At 43.9% G+C, this 18,993-nt stretch overlaps 1 protein-coding gene across 1 annotated transcript in view; it reads left to right on the top strand.

Moving 5' to 3' along the window:
• Positions 1–201: 201 nt before the first annotated feature.
• The window catches only part of LOC144830053 (17-beta-hydroxysteroid dehydrogenase type 6-like), a 123,375-nt gene continuing 104,583 nt past the window's right edge, over positions 202–18,993 (top strand). Inside the window, exon 1 of the mRNA XM_078688879.1 lies at positions 202–407. The gene's annotated coding sequence lies outside the window, so the exon portion shown is untranslated. The remainder of the gene's footprint in view (positions 408–18,993) is intronic.

Raw genomic sequence — 18,993 nt, 5'->3', positions numbered from 1 at the left:
AAAGGCAATGAAAGTTCACACACAACCACACTGAACCAAAGAATTGTCACACAAAAGCAATCTGAACCTTAGCAGCTTTGTTGATTCGGCACCGGCTCGCCAGGCTCGCAAAGAAGTGAGTGCATGAGACTGGGTGACGGTATAATCTCCTAGTTGCACTTGCTATGCTATACAATTTTCTTTCTCCTCAGGGCACTGCTCAAGATCCTGGCAAGGGTGGGAGCCCCAGAGAGAACATTCTCCTCAGGGCACTGCTCAGGACCCTGACAAGGGTGGGGGTGGGAGCCCCAGAGAGAGCATTCTCCACAGGGCACAGCCTTTGGGAAGGGGCGAGGCAGCACAGAGCTGACAGGGGCAGGAGAAGGTTTTCAGCTCCAGGAACAGGATCTGCTGGGACGCATTGGAAGGTAAACAAGCATTTGCCGTGCAATTGGTCTCGCATTTGTGAGAGTTAGAGCTATTGACGTTGTAAAGGACAATGTATTTTACCTATGCGTTTTCTGTTTGGAGTGGAGTGAATGTGTGCGGTGTCAAGTGGACATATGTGGTTTGGATTAGAATTGTCAGTTGTGTAATTGGTTGTGTGGCTTGGATCTGTGTGGTGAAATAATGTGGCATGGTGTGCAGTGTCATTATGTGGATAGTAATTATGTGGTATTGAGTGTACTGGAATTATGTGGAGTGGGATTGTGTGTCATGGAGTGGTATTGTGTGTCTTGGAGTGAGATTATCTGGAATGGTATTTTGTGTTGTGAACTGGTATGTAGGGGAGTTTACTTAAATGGTGTGCTGTTAAATATTGTAGCAAGATGTGGAATTTTGTAGTGTAGATTGGATCTGTGTGGTTTGTTGTATAATTGTGTTGTTGGTTTGAATTATGTTGTTTGTTGTTTAATTATGTGGTGTGGAATGGAAATGTGTAGAGTTGAATTGTGTGACGTGGAAGTGTGCGCTGTTGAGTTAAAATTATGTTGAGTGGTATGAGGTATGGTGTGAAGTGTAGTTATGTGGAATGTTGCTACGTGGCACAGAATGGATTTCTGTGGAGTGTATTTATGGAATATGGAGTAGAGCATAATTATGTGGAGGCTACTTATGTGGTATTATGTGGAGTGTAATTATGTTGTGTGAGGAATTGTGTGGGGATGAATTGTGGAATTGTGTGTCGTGTGGAATTATGTGAAACGGTGTGGTACATAATTGTGCGGAGTGGAATTATGCAGCGTGTTGCATAGTTGTATTTTGTGGAGGGTAATTATGTGTTTTGGAGTTGAGTGTAAATATGTTGTGTGAAGTATATTTATATAGGTTGAAGTGGAAATATGTGTAGTTGAATTGTGGAGTGTAATTATGTGGTTTGAGTGGTATTAAGTTGTGTGGAATGTTATTATGTGATGTGTATGGAATTATGTGGTATGGAGTGAAGTGGAAATATGTGTTTTTAAATTTTTAGGATTGTAATTATGTGGTATGGAATGTTGTAGGGTTCAATTATTTATTATTGAATTGTGTGGCATGGAATTATGAGATGTTCGAATGTGCTGTGTGTGGTAGAATTAGGTAGCATGGATTTGAACAAGCTGTGCACGCTGTTTAAAGTTGACGATTGTCTATTTTTCTTTGTAAAAATAATATGGGCTGTTTCTTTACCTTTTGGTGAATTTCTGAACAATTTGTTAAGCTAAATTGTATTGTTGCATTGTTTGCATGCAGGAAAGAATGAGTGTCTGGCAGACATGCAAAAAATCATCCTAGGTCTCAGTATTAACGTCCACACTTCTAAGCAGTAATTCCAATCCTAGAATGAGTTACCTGTTTGCTTTACAACAACAGTTAGTAATACAAGCAAGTGCTTTCCCAGCATGTATAAGTAGCAAAGGTTCTAAAGGGACTTGTTTTTGTGCAAGGTATTGCCTTTCCCAGTTCACGGAAGGGATAAAAACATGTCCAAATAATAATGTTGACAGGATGGTGTGATAGTAGAATATTGATACGTGTGGATCTGGTGAGGACTGCGGGCAGCAAGTGCGTGATACACTATTTGCATAGGAAAATACTATATATTTTTCCCGTAATCCTTTATGAGTTATTAGTAAGGGAGGGGGAAGAGAAGCATTTACAGACAGCATTCGGTTAGTCTTAGGGGGAGACAAAGAATGCTGTGGTAGATGCCACCTAGAAGGCATAGGTATATGACTCAGGAGCTGCCAAAGAAAGGAAGTGGAAATGTGCTTTAGATGTTGACGGTATTGAAGGCAACTGTGTGGTTCCAGACTTCGCTGGGCTGACAGTGGGTGGGGAAATGCTACGTTGTAACTGTAGGTTTATTTACATGAATCGTGCATGCTCTCTGTTGTTTGTCCTTGGGGTACTTGCTGACTGGTGCTACATATGGGAACAGGTTTGCCTTTGACAGGAGGTATGGTTTAGTGGGGTACACCGTGCAAATTAATGTTGGTGTGAGGAAACAAAAATCAGCACCTCTGTACATTTAATATTATTGTGTGCATCATGCAGAGGATAAAAAGTAGCAGGAACGGCTTTGATGCCGTAGAGGCTGGCAGGAAGATCTGTTTTGGGGTGGTCAGTTGAAGATATTGTTGAACATGTTTTAAACTATCACAGTGGCATTGGGGAGGGCAGCAGCTAAAAGGCTCTGTCTTTACTGGTAGGCAGTGGTTAGATGGCGACCGGCCATCAGTCTTTCTGTCGGTGGTGGACAGGAGAGCAGTGGGTGGCGGTCACAGGTTCGCAGTGACATCCGAGGGGTGGTTTTAGAGGCAGGCGAAAAGCATGACTGCAGGTTTTGTAGGGGTGAAAATAGAGTGTAATGGATGCGTTAGTTGCAGGCACAACAGCAGTGCTGTGTGTTTAGAGGTGGTTAACTGAGCGGGCTTCGTTTGGAGGTGGGTCATAAAGTAGGAAGATGTGTTTGGTGGGATGTCTGGAGGCAGTGTTATGTAACTTTGCTGGAGGGTGCAGCAGCAGTATTTACTGATGTATGTAAATTGCCCGATGAGAGGGTGGATCTGACCAATGGACGAACCAGACTCCTTTTTCTATGACTGGAGTGAGCCCCTGCAGTATGGTGAGTCGCTGGCCTGAGACCTCTTGACTGGTGCAGAGAATGGGCCCCCTCCATGTACTTTGCAGGGGGGCCCCCTCCATTTTCGTTATGCCACTGCTGCGACGTCACCAGCTTTGGAAGTTTTGTGACTATCTTGGGCAGGACTGCAGCAGAGGAGCATTTCCAGGTGGGTATAACGCTGGAAGGGTAGGCGGCAGTGCCACTAAATGTATTTGAATATTTTAAGTGTGAACAGCAGTCACATTTAACATCATTATTCCTTTTTTCGCGCTCAATGGCTTTCTGCTCCAGGGAAATACGAAACCAGAGCAGGAAGCACAGCCTCTTTCAATGACTTTTTTAATTGAGCAGCCCCGCCCGTGCAGAAGATTCGCAAACTATGTCTGTTCCAGGCAGGCTGGGCGGGGATGACGGAGGGAGCAGCAGGAAAATACACAATAGATCCGTGGCTGGTAATCAGAATGAGTCCTCCAAGCTCAGTGCAGGCAGGATTAATTTCTCAAAGGGGGCTCCATTCAAGTACTGAAGACTGGGGGGCCCCCCGCACCGTGGGGGCTGCAGGGGTGTTTGTTATGCCGCTGCCTTCAGCTCGTCTGACCTCCCGCCCGCCCTGGCAATGTGACTTCAAGCCCTGGAGTCCTGTCTGTGCTTTCTCCACTGCAGTGGGAGCAGGTCCGCTCCGCCGAGTCGCCACCCAAACTGAATTTAATGCTGGAGTCTGATGCACTACCGGGGCGCCCGCTACACTGCTGTCCCTCCACACGGGTCAGCGCAGCAGTGGCGCAGCTGCTGGAGTCAGACGGGGCCACACTCGTTCACGCTGACTGCTCACCTAGAGCAACACCGAGTCAGTCCTCGGATCCTCTTTCGTTGCCACAGCGCTGACAACAATCGCTGCAATTAGATTGCCCGCAGACAGGGCCCCAGCCGCCCTTGAGGTGCTGTTTCCCAGGCGCCGGACTACATGGGCCGCTGCTCACCTTCTCTGGCTACAGACGGCACTAGACGCAATTCACTTTGCCATGCTGCACCCCTTTCTGGATCATTTCAGGTCCTTTTTAATGGCCGGTCAGCATTTCTTTCAGGGGTGTTGTGTGTTGCACGCAGTCGGTGTTTGCAGCCTCTCAATGATTTTTAGCACCAGGATGGTAAACGATGAGTTTGCGTCCAACGGAGCTTGCATAGATGGCGGCCATCTTCAGGCCTTGCAAGCTCCGCTCCCCCGTTTTTGGGCTATTTAGTACCATCTGGTTCTTTCTCCTGTTTCATGATACTCTGGTCCTGTGACTGTTGCTAGTCTTGTCTGCTCTAGTCCTGATCTGTCCTGTTATATGCAGACTTCTTGCCTTTGTGTTTTTGTTCCAGTATGTCTGCATCTTTCCATCTTGTCTTCTTAGAGTGCAGATTTGTCCGAATCTTGTTTTCTGTATATAAATTTCTGTGTATTCCAGCCCTGTTCCTGACCTTGATTCCAGTCCTGTTTTTCCATGAACTCAGTTTTTGTTTTGTGTTCCTTGTTCTGTTTGGTAGTCCTTTCTTGTGTTTATATCATCATTGTTACCTAGGGGGCTAGTGTGTTTCTGCGGCCTTGTGTCTCGGTTCACAGAGATCTGCCCAGTGCTCTTTTTCTATGGAAGCTGCTGCGTGTCTCCCTAAACTTTGTGAGATTAATTTGCTCCTTGCCTTCATATAAGATCTCTTCTACTCACAGAGAGATCACTTCTGAGGAGCACTACATTGGGGAACATCCTTTACCACGAATCTTTTACAACGCAGTAACGTTACCACGCAGGTTTTACAACGCAAGTCGTTACAACGACTTGCGCTGGAGGGCACTGTAGGATAGGGAATAGTTTAATTTACTATCCAACACCTTCCCTACTATCCACGGGGACTGGAGTTGGAATAGTAAATTAAACTATTCCACTATCCAGCGCCCCCCAACGCAAGTAGTTGTAACGACTTGCGTTGTAAAACCTGCGTTGTAACGGTACGCGTGGTAATACTACGTGTTGTAACGACATACATCCACTCAAACTATTATTTCAGATATGAGACAAAGAAAGGGGGTCCTTCAGATCCCCAAAAATCTTGGCTATTGCTAAATTCTATTTAATACAAATATTAATATGACTTTGTGCATATCTTCTCGATGGTATGCACCAACCCCTCGTACTGTTATTGAACAATGTTATGTTAATATACAAGGATACCATGAACCAAGTTGTATATTCAATAATTGCTTATTTAGCATCTGTATTTGTGAGTACGTAAAACACAAATGTTTTTACACAAATATTTGTTTCATCAAATGTAGAATTGTAATCAGACATACATTTAAATAAGGCAACGTATCAAGATCCCACTTCGGATAAGTGTGATTTCTTCTTTGTTCTTCGACACTTAGGGCCTGATTATGATGGCGGTGAGACTGCCACCGCCAGGCCATCGGTGGCGGTCCCACCGCCATCCAGCCCTTTGGATTCAACCGCCGTATTAGGATGTAGGTGGTCGGAGCTCGGCTGTTGGGTGGAAAGACCTCAGCATCTGACAGGATCAAAGTCAGGCTCCTATTCCCTGCAAAGACGGCGGTGCCTGCTCAGGCACCGCCGTAGAAATTAGGATGTCCCTTTCCACCTAACCCTTTTATGGCAGTTCACCCGCCATGAAAAGGCAGGCATAAAGTGACTTTGGTGGCCCCTAGCAAGGCCCCTTTCCTCAGTGGCCCTCCACAATGGGGCATGAGGCCTGCCACATAGTGCAGGGATGTTTTAAATGTATCTAATTTGTATTGTGGCATGTGGTGCAACCTGCCCCTTATGCCACAATATAAAATATACACATTGCAACTGCCATGAAGGCGGTCACATTGTAAGACAGACCCGGCCTGACTTCTAGTCAGGCCGGGTCTGTGAGCATCCAAACCTCCCATGCGGTCTGTGATTCAGAAACAATCAGAAAGAGGTTCCCTGTCAGGAGGGCGGTCCCCATCTCTTTCAGGTCCGTGTTTGTCCACAAATCACATGGAGCCTGTGAATCCGAAGCAGAACCACTTGTTCTCATCTTACGTAGGATCTTGTTACGCTACCTTATTGAATTGGATGTCTGATTATAATTGTACATTGGATATAACAAAAATAATTTTATTACAGCATTTATGTTTTATTTGCTAACAAATGCAGATGCTATTTAAGCAAGTATTGAATATATATTTTGGTGTATGGTACCCCTGTACTTTAACATATCATTTTCGATAGTTTTCCTGATGGTACCTTCTTGTTGTTTGTACTTGTGATATCTTTCCCTTACAGAATTCCCAGTTCCATAATTGCTGCCTGTTCCAGCCAGCTTCAATCCTAAGCTTCTGTCGTTTTTGCCTTCCCAGTCTTCAAGAACTCTATTGTTGATATTCAACCCCTTCTGTGGAAATCACTTGTTACTGCAGAGAACAAACCCCCAGCTATTATTTTGGCATGTCCAGAGCTCAGCAGGATCCTTGACACAGCCTGTTATCCAACCTCATCCTGAACTCAGCTAGTGTCCCTGACATACAGGGAAGGGTGTGGCAGGCATAACCCCAAGGAATTACCACAGTACTGAGAGCCCTACCCAGGTTATTATTAACAGTGTTTATAACCAGCATATTTTCCTAAAACTGGTATAAGAAGCAGTGTTATGTTGTATTCTACCTATTGCATATTCCCATGTATGCCTTAACCCACTTAATGCCCTTCTTGTGGAATGTCTCTGCACTGTGATGCACTACGGAATGTTGGGTGCTGGTTGAAGATAAGCACAGTTATGATGGGGCTGAGCTGACTGCAGGCTGCTCCTGGTGGGGCTTATTCCAGGATACTTAACATCTTACAATAAATCTTCATGAAATACCTCAACCAGCTTGGAGTCAATTACTACATTTTGATGGCGACGATTTGATCTTACCTACGTGTTCAACTCAAGAAATCAAGCTTCAAGAAGGCAAGTCTTTCAAAATCTTTATCTATCTTCCAACGTCAAACAAAGACTCTGGCACCAAGCCCCACCAGTGACCATTTCACCGGTCGCCCCCAACTTCTTCGTGCCAGATTCCTGTTCACATGTCTCAATAATTGGACTTTTCAACCATATCACATAACCAGTTTGGCTCTATGGATTAGCTGTTGAATGGGCCTGCCATATGTTGTATGATATTCAATCTCTGTTCCTTTCAATCTCAAACAAATCCAAAAATGGGAGTTCATCCTGCTTACGTCTCCCTTCTACCTCGCACTGCCAGCTAAGTGATGTTGCGCAAGGACACCTGTTTATGTCAAAACCCCATCCATCAATAAGGCCCTAATGGTTTGGTGTTTAATTGAGACGCAGACTTTACAATTCCTGCTGCCTTCTAGTACCTACTACTCATACAATATCTCCAGAGGGATGGTAAAGGCAAGGATTCATTTCTACAACCTACGGTGTATTTTCAAAACTGCTGTGGCTGTTTTCAACATTTAAACTTCTGCTGCTTTCTACGTGCCATGTTGTTTGAAACAAGTGTAATCAAGATTTAAATGCAGTGCTGGAGTGGCAGTGTTTCCACAGTATCTCAAGATTGTAACAGATTTCATCCAGTTGTTATGCCTTCAAGTGGTTTAAGACGTTTCACAAGCCTGGTGATAATCAATGGTTCAGTCACACCATACATCTCTTCAAACTTGGCTGACATCCCTGTTATTGAATCTCATACTTCTTGCCATTTCCTGCCACCTCCTGCTGCACTCACAGTACCTCAACTATGATGTTAAACTGCCTCAAAAATCAAGAGTTGCCAGCTCCTGCTTCCACGACGTCTAGCTGTGTGCGCTACAAAAGAGTACCTACATGACATTTTCAAGTGCTCTTTGCGTCTAAAGTAGGAACAAAAATTTCTACATAGGATCCTGCAATAAAAGGACCTGTCAAAATACTGTCAACTGTGAACATATTCGACTAAGTAAACATCGCACGAAGCAGAGCTGTACACATTTACAACGTTGATACTTCAAATCAAGCAAGTATGCGGCTACCCAGTTATGAACTTATGGGGTAAGTCTAATTTTTCTCAATTGTGGCCCAGTCCTCTCCTCGACTTTTGGGCAGTTCAAGCAGTCTGAAGAAATAGCAATATCTTTTTTGTAAAAGTCCCAACCTTCAAGATGTCTCTACAAACTGCCTAGTACATTTGATCTACAGTAGCATCCGGATTTGTTGAGACATATTTTTGTCTTTTACGGTCTCAGGCACTTGAAATATTGTACATGTCAACCGCTGTGCATATTTTTGAATTCAAGCACGAGTCTCACCCGGCACGTGCACACTCACCGGCATTTTTTTCATGCTCAGCTATTCCAGTCTGATCACTGTTCTCGAGGCTCCGTTGCTACAGAACCTGGAGCTCTGTAATAGACGCCTTGCAGCACACCTTCACCAGGAGCCATCCGGCGCAACGTACAATGCGTTCGGCACACTGTGATTGGCAACGTGCTCCTCTTGTGCCTCTGCCGTTTTCATTCTATTTACCAATCACATGCAAGGTACACACCTTCAATTATTGTTGTTTGGGAATCACCTGTCATTCCCCAGTGTAGATGCTCCCCAGTGAAGAGACGTATCTACCCGAACGTTACTTCAATAATTCAAAGGTACTTTTCAATTTCCACGCGCTAAGTTATCTTTGGGACCCTTCAAGATCTCCCCTTGTGTTTTCTATTGAAACTGTTTCTAGTGCTATATAAATGACGTTCTGCAAAACACTGGGGAAAATAATTCTCTTTGAGCACAGAGACTTGTCAGTTGTCAAAGCTTCACAGGAAAGCACAGTCAAGTCAAAACAAAGTCTCTTAATTTATTGTTAACAGCAACACTTGGTGGATATTGGTAGTATTTTGAGTGCTTCCATTGCTCAATATGGATTTCTTTCCAAAGGCAAGCAGAACGAATCTCTTGAAATAATTAATTGAGGATAATAAAACCTTCTGTCGCACCTCTAATAACTGCCAAAATGTCGGAAAAAGTATATCTGAACAGGCTGATACATTAATGAAACACCAAAGGGAGTTCATCCGTCTGATGGTGGTTGAATGCATAGCAGCAAAACCAATCACATTTTAGAATTATATTCTCAATGTATGGTAGACTGTGAACTCCATTTTAAATTCATGTACATACTCCTTGTTGGAGTTCTTGGTGTTTTTTTATTTTTTCCAGTAAAGGGACGCCTCGACTCGAAATCAACTACAAAGACCACGTTTTGCTGTCTTGAAAGGTACTTTTGGAAGTCATGCCATCTTCAGGTCCTATCAAATTTCAAGTTCTTCTCAATTGTCAAATACCATATTACTCAAATTACATGCTCTCAAGATTTCTATTACTCTACATTCTCAATGTATTTTATTTATCAATGTACTTGCATACTTTCAATTCATCAATTATATCAATAGACATGCATGTGATAGTTCTATTACTCCATGGTTTAAGTGTATTTGCATGCATGTTTACAAGTTTCTCTATTTGGGATTGCGCATTTCAAATTGTCTTTTTCTATGTGCACGGGTGTCTGTTGCATTTTCTAGTTGGACTGTAAATTTCAATTGTTCATTTATCAATGTGCATGCATGTGTTCATTTACTCAAGTACGAGGTTCAATTCTATTCTTGTTTTCAAGTTGTGCAGTATTTTTCTGCCAAGGTCTGTACAGTTCAATTCTCAATTCATATACTCAAGGACGGGGTACAATTCTATTCTTGTTTTCAAGTTGTGCAGTATTTTTCTGCCAAGGTCTGTACAGTTCAATTTTCAATCCATTTACTCAAGGACGGGGTTCAATTCTATTCTTGTTTTCAAGTTGTGCAGTATTTTTCTGCCAAAGTCTTTATGGCTCAATTTTCAAGTTGTTCAGTAGCTCCCGCCTTCCAGAATCAAAGCCTATTGAATAAAATTTTTCACTTCCTTGTCCCAGCTACTCTAGAAGTTCCATCTCTATTTCACCTGTCAAGTGTGTCAATTCAACCTGTGCTATGCCTTTGGTGAGGGCAAGCATGTCTCGAAGTGCTCCTGCACACATCCATTGTACCTGCCTACCAGTTAGTTTTACAGTGCATCAAGAATATACTATTCTTCCCATTTTCCAGTACCTCCTCCCGTCTATCAACCAGTGCTCCAAGTTTTGACATAGGACTTTAGATCAACTAGATCAAAGACACGTTGGGGACACGCACCTTAACTTGTACTTTAAATGTGCCTGGGAGGGTGACGACTCTATTTGTAGACATATTTTATACAGTGGGTAGACAGAGCCATGAACTTTTACGACGCAGATGTTTCATTTCAAGCACATTTGCTGCAGTGAGTCAATTTTAAGAAGTTTTGGTGTGTGGTTGACCTTACAGCCACCCGGCACATCAGTTCGGTAATGTGTCGCCATCTCAGTATTGGCGCCTCACTTCAAGATTTTGGTCCTCTTTCTCATTCAGGATGTTCACCATCGGTGATGGCAGTGTTGAACACGAGTTCTATCTCGTGTTTCTAGCCCTAATCCAAGGAAATATTTTACGTGCCTTACTTTCTTCTATGTCGTTGTGGTGCATGTCAAGTCCACTGGTCATGCGTGTTTACATGAGCACGACTTTGACTCCCTGGAATTAATTTTGCCTCAACATTTACTCTATTTCTCTTCATGTGCCTTTAAAAAAAAAATAATAATAATAATTCTCACGTGTCTGACAGTGTGTCTAGGACATGCTTTACAAGCCAGGGTGTTTACCTCATGCTCTTCCACACCGGCAAAGTTTTGTTTTCCTGCCATGATGTTCTTGTTAACTGTATCTACCTTGGACTTCAATGCTTCACTATGTGCAGTGTGGTGGTATACTTCTTAATTTCAAAATGCTATTATTTGCTAATGTATGGTTTCAAATGTTACTGTAAATTATTCTACTGTTATTTTTGTGTTTTTAATTCACATGCATGCCTGGACTTGACTTTAATTTTTCAAGTCAAATGTTTTCTCAAATTGTTTTCTTACAAGGTTGCATGTGTGTAATTTTGTTCAAATTCAATGGTATATTTCCACTTGAGGTTGTCCAGGTTGCACTTTACTCAATCCTTTATATTTTTCGATTTGTGCATGTCAGGTGACCTCTGCTTGAAGTTTTCCAGGTTTGCACATTCTCAAACTTATACATTTTCAAAAGTACTATTACATACTGTTTAATGCCTTCATCCCTCTCATTCTTTAGCATGCCTTTATCCTCTATTTTCTATTTGTGCAACGCTTCTCAATTAGCCTAGCATTTTCACGAAGTATTGCAAAGCTCAACTCCTCGATGTTTTCAATTTCTATTTGTGCCGTTTTCTCTATCTATAATTGCACATTTCAATGTATGTCTTGTTGGGAACGTTTATCAAGTTTTTATTGTTTATTTTGCTCAAGGTTTTCCAGTTTGTACATTCTCAAAAGTCTTAATATCAATTTTACAGTATTCACTTGGTGGGATTGCAGTTCAATCTAGTTTCTAGTCTATTGTATGAGTTCTCGCTTATCTAGTCTTGTTATTTTACATCGTTGTTTACAGGAAAGGAATGGGTCAATTTATATTATTTATTCATTTCCTTCTCTGTATCACTATGAGTTTTGTACTCTTAAAGTCAAGTTGTTTTACATTATATTTAATTTAGTTTCAATGCTCCTCTGTTAATGGTTTTGTTTTGGAAGAAAAGGAGGTATGTTGTATTCTACCTATTGCATATTCCCATGTATGCCTTAACCCACTTAATGCCCTTCTTGTGGAATGTCTCTGCACTGTGATGCACTACGGAATGTTGGGTGCTGGTTGAAGATAAGCACAGTTATGATGGGGCTGATCTGACTGCAGGCTGCTCCTGGTGGGGCTTATTCCAGGATACTTAACATCTTACAATAAATCTTCATGAAATACCTCAACCAGCTTGGAGTCAATTACTACACAGGCATAACCCCAAGGAATTACCACAGTACTGAGAGCCCTACCCAGGTTATTATTAACAGTGTTTATAACCAGCATATTTTCCTAAAACTGGTATAAGAAGCAGTGTTGGACTGTCCTTTTGGGCAGTCTATCACCACCAGCTTTGAAAGGGCCAATGTGTGGGCTGGATTTTGCATCCATCATGGCCCACAGAACTAAAAAATGGAAATGGCCCACACAGTGGCCTTTTCAAGTTGGCTAACCTGGCAGTGTCATTGACTAAGCACTGCTTCTACCCTTGTTGGGGAAAGATCTAATATTTATACTCTGGAGTCTCAGCGAATCCGCTGAGAGACTCCACAGCACCTAGGGAGCCACTCACAGTTGAGGTATGGCACCCCTTGCCAAAGCACTCCGTCTCCCGATTTTGGGGTGGATCTAGTATGTGGACCTTGGAGTCTCAGAGACCCCTCTGAGATAGTCCACTGCGTATAGGGAGTCTTTCACAACAGAGATGGGGAAATGATACCACTTCCCCTGGGATCACAGCTTACTGGACTTTGGACGCACCTCTGACTCGTCTACCGGTTTGTGTACCCGTCACCCTCCCCTCCTCTTTCCATGCTGTGTCTCTCACCCTCCCCTCCTCTTTCCTTCCTCCATTCTCTGTCTACATCCCCTGGTCTTAACATCCTCCCCTGAATCTCTCCCCTTGCCTGCTTTTTCCCTTACGTATAAGTCCTTTTGGTTTGTCTCGACCTTACTTGTCACTATGTTGCCAGGCTCTAATAACTGTGTAACCTTTGTAACGATGTAACCTGCAATTATCGTCTGATACTCATGTGAAGCGCTCTGATACCTCCAGGTCTAACCATCGCTATATAAAATCTTTAAAATAAAATAAGTGTCATACTGTCAAAAAGGACTGTCCAACACTGATTAGATGTCACATCTCCCAGTACGTGACCACAATGTACTCATTAGATCATTTGGGGTGTTGGTGCCTTTCCGCCCAAGTGATTAGCCCACCTTATTGAGGCGATAATTTTTCACTTTTACCTACCAGAAAGCTTATACTGCCTGTAATGCAAACCCCACACCTCCTCCACTGTTGATTCATCTACCTGCTGATCCATTGCTTCCCCACTCTTAAGGGCGTTTGCAATTTTGTTACCTTTGTTTTGAGGGCATGTCATCTGCTATCTGTTGCAGGGTACTCCATTTTAAAGTGCTTTTGTTCCTTCAAAATTGTAGCTTTTTATTTACTGATGTAAGTAGTGCCTTCCGTCTTAAATCAGTCAATTAAAAAAGAAAATGGTGCCCTGGTCATTCTGTAGGTGTGTGCATGTATGGTGAGGCATGCGCATACCTACAGCTATCTATCAAATGCATCCATGTCGTAGAGCTTTTTTATTGTTTTTCTTTGCTGATGTGAAACAGCATTGGAATAAAGCATTTTGCCTTCTACTGATGCTGTTCAGCATTGGTAAAAAGCATTGGCAAAGCCAATAGATCCCAAATGGGAGACCTACTGTATTTGCCATTTTTCGTTTTGGCAGTACCGACTATTAGGGATTAAGCTAGTTTAAAGGTGTTCCCAATGTTTGCAGACCTATTTTGGGCTACCAACAACTAACAATGGGCTTTCTCACCATTGCTTGGCTTTATTGTCACTCTTATTTGCATGCTTCTCATTTGATGGTTTTCCATGTCCCTTCTTGTGTTTGCCGCTTCCCGGGAGCATAGCCTCTTTAGCATTCTTTTGCTGGCTTACTCATAATATTTTGATTATTGGTAGTAGAAATGTTTAGTCACTTCTAGGCACAGTGTCACTGCCTCTTCGTACATGGAAACTACTCCTTAAGTTAGGCGTGGGAAGATGGGTTGGGTCTTTCTCCGGAATCTGCTATTTCACAGATCATGACACCTACACACGTAATTTCCAAACAACACCATAGCTGGAAGCCAGATATTAGGGAAGTTTCAAACAATTTGCCATGTAAGTTTCAACCTGGAGCAAGTGTGGATGCTGAACCATGCAGGTGAAAAGTTCTCAACACTAGAGTTCCTCTATCTGGAAGCCAAATAAAACTACAGCTTTAAAATGCTCAATGTGAAAGAGGGCTATATACGTAACTAGCACTACATCCTATATCTATTACCCTGGCTCTCTCCGTGATCTTCATTCGTCCACCATTATTTGTGTGTTAGGTAGCACAGTAGCTCAGTTGTTTACCTTCCATCCATCCATACATTTACATGGCAGGCTTACTTCAAAGTCTGTAAACATGTTTTCTTTTCCAGTGTGGGACATTAATACTCGTGTATATGCAATGTATAAAATGCCTCACCACAATAGGGGTCTACTGGTAAAGATTCTTTAAAATGGATGACCCAGCCCGTGCTCTGCCTCGCCCACAAGAATCAGAGTTTCCGTTTCTGTTTCAGATCTTCTAATAGTCGCTGCTGTTAAAGATGCTCCAACTTGCTCACATGACTTGTACCTTGGGGAGCCTTGTTATCTGGCACAGACACTAGAGCTCTTTGGGGGCTGTAGGAATCCATCTCGGCTTATAGTATCCTACTGTAGGATACTAGAAGCCGAGATGATATGCGGTGCAATCAGTCCAAAATCAAGGAGCCAGCAACTATCTAGCCATGCTCCAGCCACGCCCCTCAATGTCACATTCAGTCTTTCATCACAAACCATCCTTTTAGTGGTTTTGGGACGGATTCTCAAAAAAGTCGATAGTTTGCAGAATCATAATTTTTCATTCCATCATCTGAACATCGCTTCTATGCTCAATAACACTTTCGAGTGACAGAAACATAAATAGAAATACCAAGTCTAAAGAAGAACCTATGTTTCCTCCTGATTGCTCTGACAATAAGGTCACCAGGCACAGAGCCTGCTTAGGGAAGCCTCCACTCACAGTCCATCACTTCCACCAATTAAATCAGGCGTGCCATATTAAACCTGGTACCTGACACAAAAAGAGAGGTGGTCAGATAGCTCAGTGGGCAAATGCATCTTTTGTATGATATTGTAACAGGAATATTACAGTCTTGAACACTGGGAGTTTCACTCAGCCTTTCATCCTTTTGAGGTAGAGAAAGTGAGTTCCCCTATGTTGGGTAATATTTAACTCCAGTTGTGTGCCTAGATGAAGTGAGTTCCCTTATGTTGGGTAATTTCTAACTCTTGTTATGTGTGCCTAGCTAAAGTGGGGGGGCAGTAGAACTTACCTGTACTGAGGAGGGGGGAGGAGAGCAAGCCCTCACGATTGCTGACACCGCCAGGAGTCCATTCCAGCAGCCTACAGCGCCGCCGCTCCGGGACTACACATCCCGGCGGCCCTAGCGGCGGCGCTGATCAACACGCACCAGGAAAGCGCCAGGAGGCGCCTTAAAGGAGAGCTCCGCTCGGCGGAGCGCGGGGGGCAGTAGAACTTACCTGCACTGAGGAGAGGGGAGTAGAGCAAGCCCTCACGATTGCCGACACCGCCAGGAGTCCATTCCAGCAGCCTACAGCGCCGCCGCTCCGGGACTACACATCCCGGCGGCCCTAGCGGCGGCGCTGATCAACACGCACCAGGAAAGCGCCAGGAGGCGCCTTAAAGGAGAGCTCCGCTCGGCGCAGCGCGGGGGGCAGTAGAACTTACCTGCACTGAGGAGGGGGGAGGAGAGCAAGCCCTCACGATTGCCGACACCGCCAGGAGTCCATTCCAGCAGCCCACAGCTCCGCCGCTCCGGGACTACACATCCCGGCGGCGCTGATCAACACGCACCAGGAAAGCGCCAGGAGGCGCCTTAAAGGAGAGCTCCGCTCGGCGGAGCGCGGGGGGCAGTAGAACTTACCTGCACTGAGGAGGGGGGAGGAGAGCAAGCCCTCACGATTGCCGACACCGCCAGGAGTCCATTCCAGCAGCCCACAGCGCCGCCGCTCCGGGACTACACATCCCGGCGGCCCTAGCGGCGGCGCTGATCAACACGCACCAGGAAAGCGCCAGGAGGCGCCTTAAAGGAGAGCTCCGCTCGGCGGAGCGCGGGGGGCAGTAGAACTTACCTGCACTGAGGAGGGGGGAGGAGAGCAAGCCCTCACGATTGCCGACACCGCCAGGAGTCCATTCCAGCAGCCCACAGCGCCGCCGCTCCGGGACTACACATCCCAGCGGCCCTAGCGGCGGCGCTGATCAACACGCACCAGGAAAGCGCCAGGAGGCGCCTTAAAGGAGAGCTCCGCTCCGCTCCGCTCCGCGGGACGCGAGCGGGACGCCGGGCTAAGCCCGGGCAAAGGGCGGGCCCTCTGTGACCCTCTGAGGGCCTGAGGAGGACGGGACGGGCCCCTCCATTTGGCCGCATCATAGAAGCAGGTACAGAAAACAACTAACCCTTTTGCTTCCAATTGTCATTTGTCCCTGAACCGTCCAGTGTCCTTTTTGGAGCTCTTGCAGTCCTAACAATATGTCTATCTGGGAGGACCTGAATGCCTTGTGTGGCACAAACTACGCCCCTAATATATCAACTCCGCCCACATCTGGCAGAAATACTGACCTTACAAACCGAACTCCCCAGGAACTACCTTTATTGCCTGAAATGATTGCCACTCAACCTAACACGCTGCCCCAGGCCCTAATCACCAAAAGGAACATTGAGGAGATTCCAGCTAATGTTGATCAAATGTCCTGTAGCCCCTCATCACCCCCGCTATTTCAACTGTTTCAACGCCACAGAAGGTTGGGGCCACATCAATTGACTCTGCTTCCCCCTTCCAATCGATCCTACTGGCCCACATTGAACGACTGCTGAACGCGGCCCTATCACCCCTGGTCACAAAAATTCAGGATCTGGGAGAAAGGTTGTCCAGCGTGGAAAAAATAGTAAAAAGGATTAAGCCATCAAATGTAAACACTGCTTCTCCTTTATGTTATACGCCCTCCACCAACCATGAGAAACCTAAGTCTACAGAACACAGAAAAGTACGACCAATTGATTCCTCTACTAGCAAACCCATCCCAAAAAGTTGTAATATTACTTCTAAACCGACTTATGTCTCTTTAATAGCACCTAGGATTTCTCATGAAAGAAGGCATCGAATTGACCTACCCCCTGAAGCCGCCCCCTATGTCACTGTTCTCTCTGGGGTGCCAGAGCTTAGACAGGGCAAATTTGAAACAAACCAGGACCTGCTGAATAAATCCATCTTCTGGCTAAATAACAATAGACCGCTGCCACCTGACCTAGATGGCGGAATTCTGAGCGTCAGGAGGGTGGGATGGTTGGGTACGTTGCCCAAAAATTGTCCGGGAGATCTGATTTTAATTAAATTCAAACACAGGAACATTGTCCCCTATCTAAGATCCTCTCAGCCCAAAACTGGAGATGGCCCTATTTATATCTGTGACCTGTTTGACTTTTATCCTGGCCCCAGAGTATTGAACTATAAAATCCGTTGAAAGGGGGTTCCTGTGTACCATGCGCTTTTATTCTGCACAAGATTGATTTTAGTTTGTTTTAAATAGTCAGATTTATTTTCCCTTTTAAACCTGCAATTAATTATTGTGCCTTTATATATGCATGTACTTTTTCTCTGTTGCTTTTATGGTTTTAAACTTAAAAACCGAATAAAGCTTGATTTGATTCCCTTATGTTGGGTAATATTTACCTCCAGTTATGTGAGCCTAGACAAAGTGAGTTCCCCCATTTTTGGTAATATCTAACTCTTGTTCTGTGTGCCTAGATAAAGTGAGCTCCCCTATGTTGGGTGATATTTAACTCTAGTTATGTGTGCCTAGATAAAGGGAGTTGGGTGATATTTAATTTCACTTATAAGTGCCAAGACACAAGATAATTCATAAACTGTGCTGCATATGCATAGTAATCCTATGTATGTAAGAAGGCTCTACTCTAGAGTGTCCTGCCACCAGGACATTTGTTTCTGGCCTCGCCTGTATTTTTATGTCTCTGACAGTAAAAACATAACTGGAAAAAGCAGCAAAAGTAAGCATCTTTTGTTTTTTAAATCTTAACCTAAAAAGTAAGTTGAAGAATTTACTTGGAAAGTGTCTGAGGGCTATTTAAATAATTTCTAAATGATAATTAAAACAAACAGATGGATAATTGCTACTTTACAAAGTAATTTTGAGAATTTTACCAACATTGTTTGCTACCAACCAGCACTTGACTCTTACAATACATCACAACCTAATAAATTGCTTGTTTATTTTTTACAAGGGAAGGTAACAATAGGATCACGGTTTGGGAGTCTGAGCCCTCCAACTCAGCAACACAATAACATAATGCAAACCCCGACTAGTAAGTTACATGATAAACCATGGATACTTTATCCCTGGAATGGGAACAACTACTATAGGTCTTGTTTGTCAGACAATGGCGGGTATTTCAAAAAAATTTAAGGTAAGCCCTCACACACCTGTTAAAGTGCCCTACTTCATCATTGGGCTTCCTTGTGCACCAAAATGTTCTTAATGGTGAACGGGTTCCTTGAGTGAGGAAAACACTTGTTGGAATCTCAAAATATTAGATACAAAAGATGGTGTGAATACAAATCTCCTGGATATCTCAAATGGAAAATGTATTCCTTGAGTGTCTGGGGAATGGTTAAAAACAAGTGTATGATGCCATAAAAGAATTAGTACCCCTGCACCCCAGTGGTCAGCATACTTCTATCAAGTGGCCCTTCAACAGGGTCCACAGCATCAGCATTTATTAGGGCCTGAATCCCTTATTTATTGAGGACACTCTCCATGCAACAACTCATACATCATGCAGTCAATGCTGAAGTACCTAAATTTCACCAACCCCCAAAGGATTATACTTACAATTACCAAATATCATTCATCAATAATCAGTCGATTGGCAGTGTAGAAAGTTCAATCGTTTATTAGCAAAAATACTCTGCCAGAGGAGCTCCCAGCG

Source organism: Lissotriton helveticus, chromosome 1_1 (genome assembly GCF_964261635.1).
Source record: "Lissotriton helveticus chromosome 1_1, aLisHel1.1, whole genome shotgun sequence".
NCBI classification, from domain to species: Eukaryota; Metazoa; Chordata; class Amphibia; order Caudata; family Salamandridae; genus Lissotriton; species Lissotriton helveticus.
This window is presented reverse-complemented; position numbering and strand designations above follow the sequence as displayed.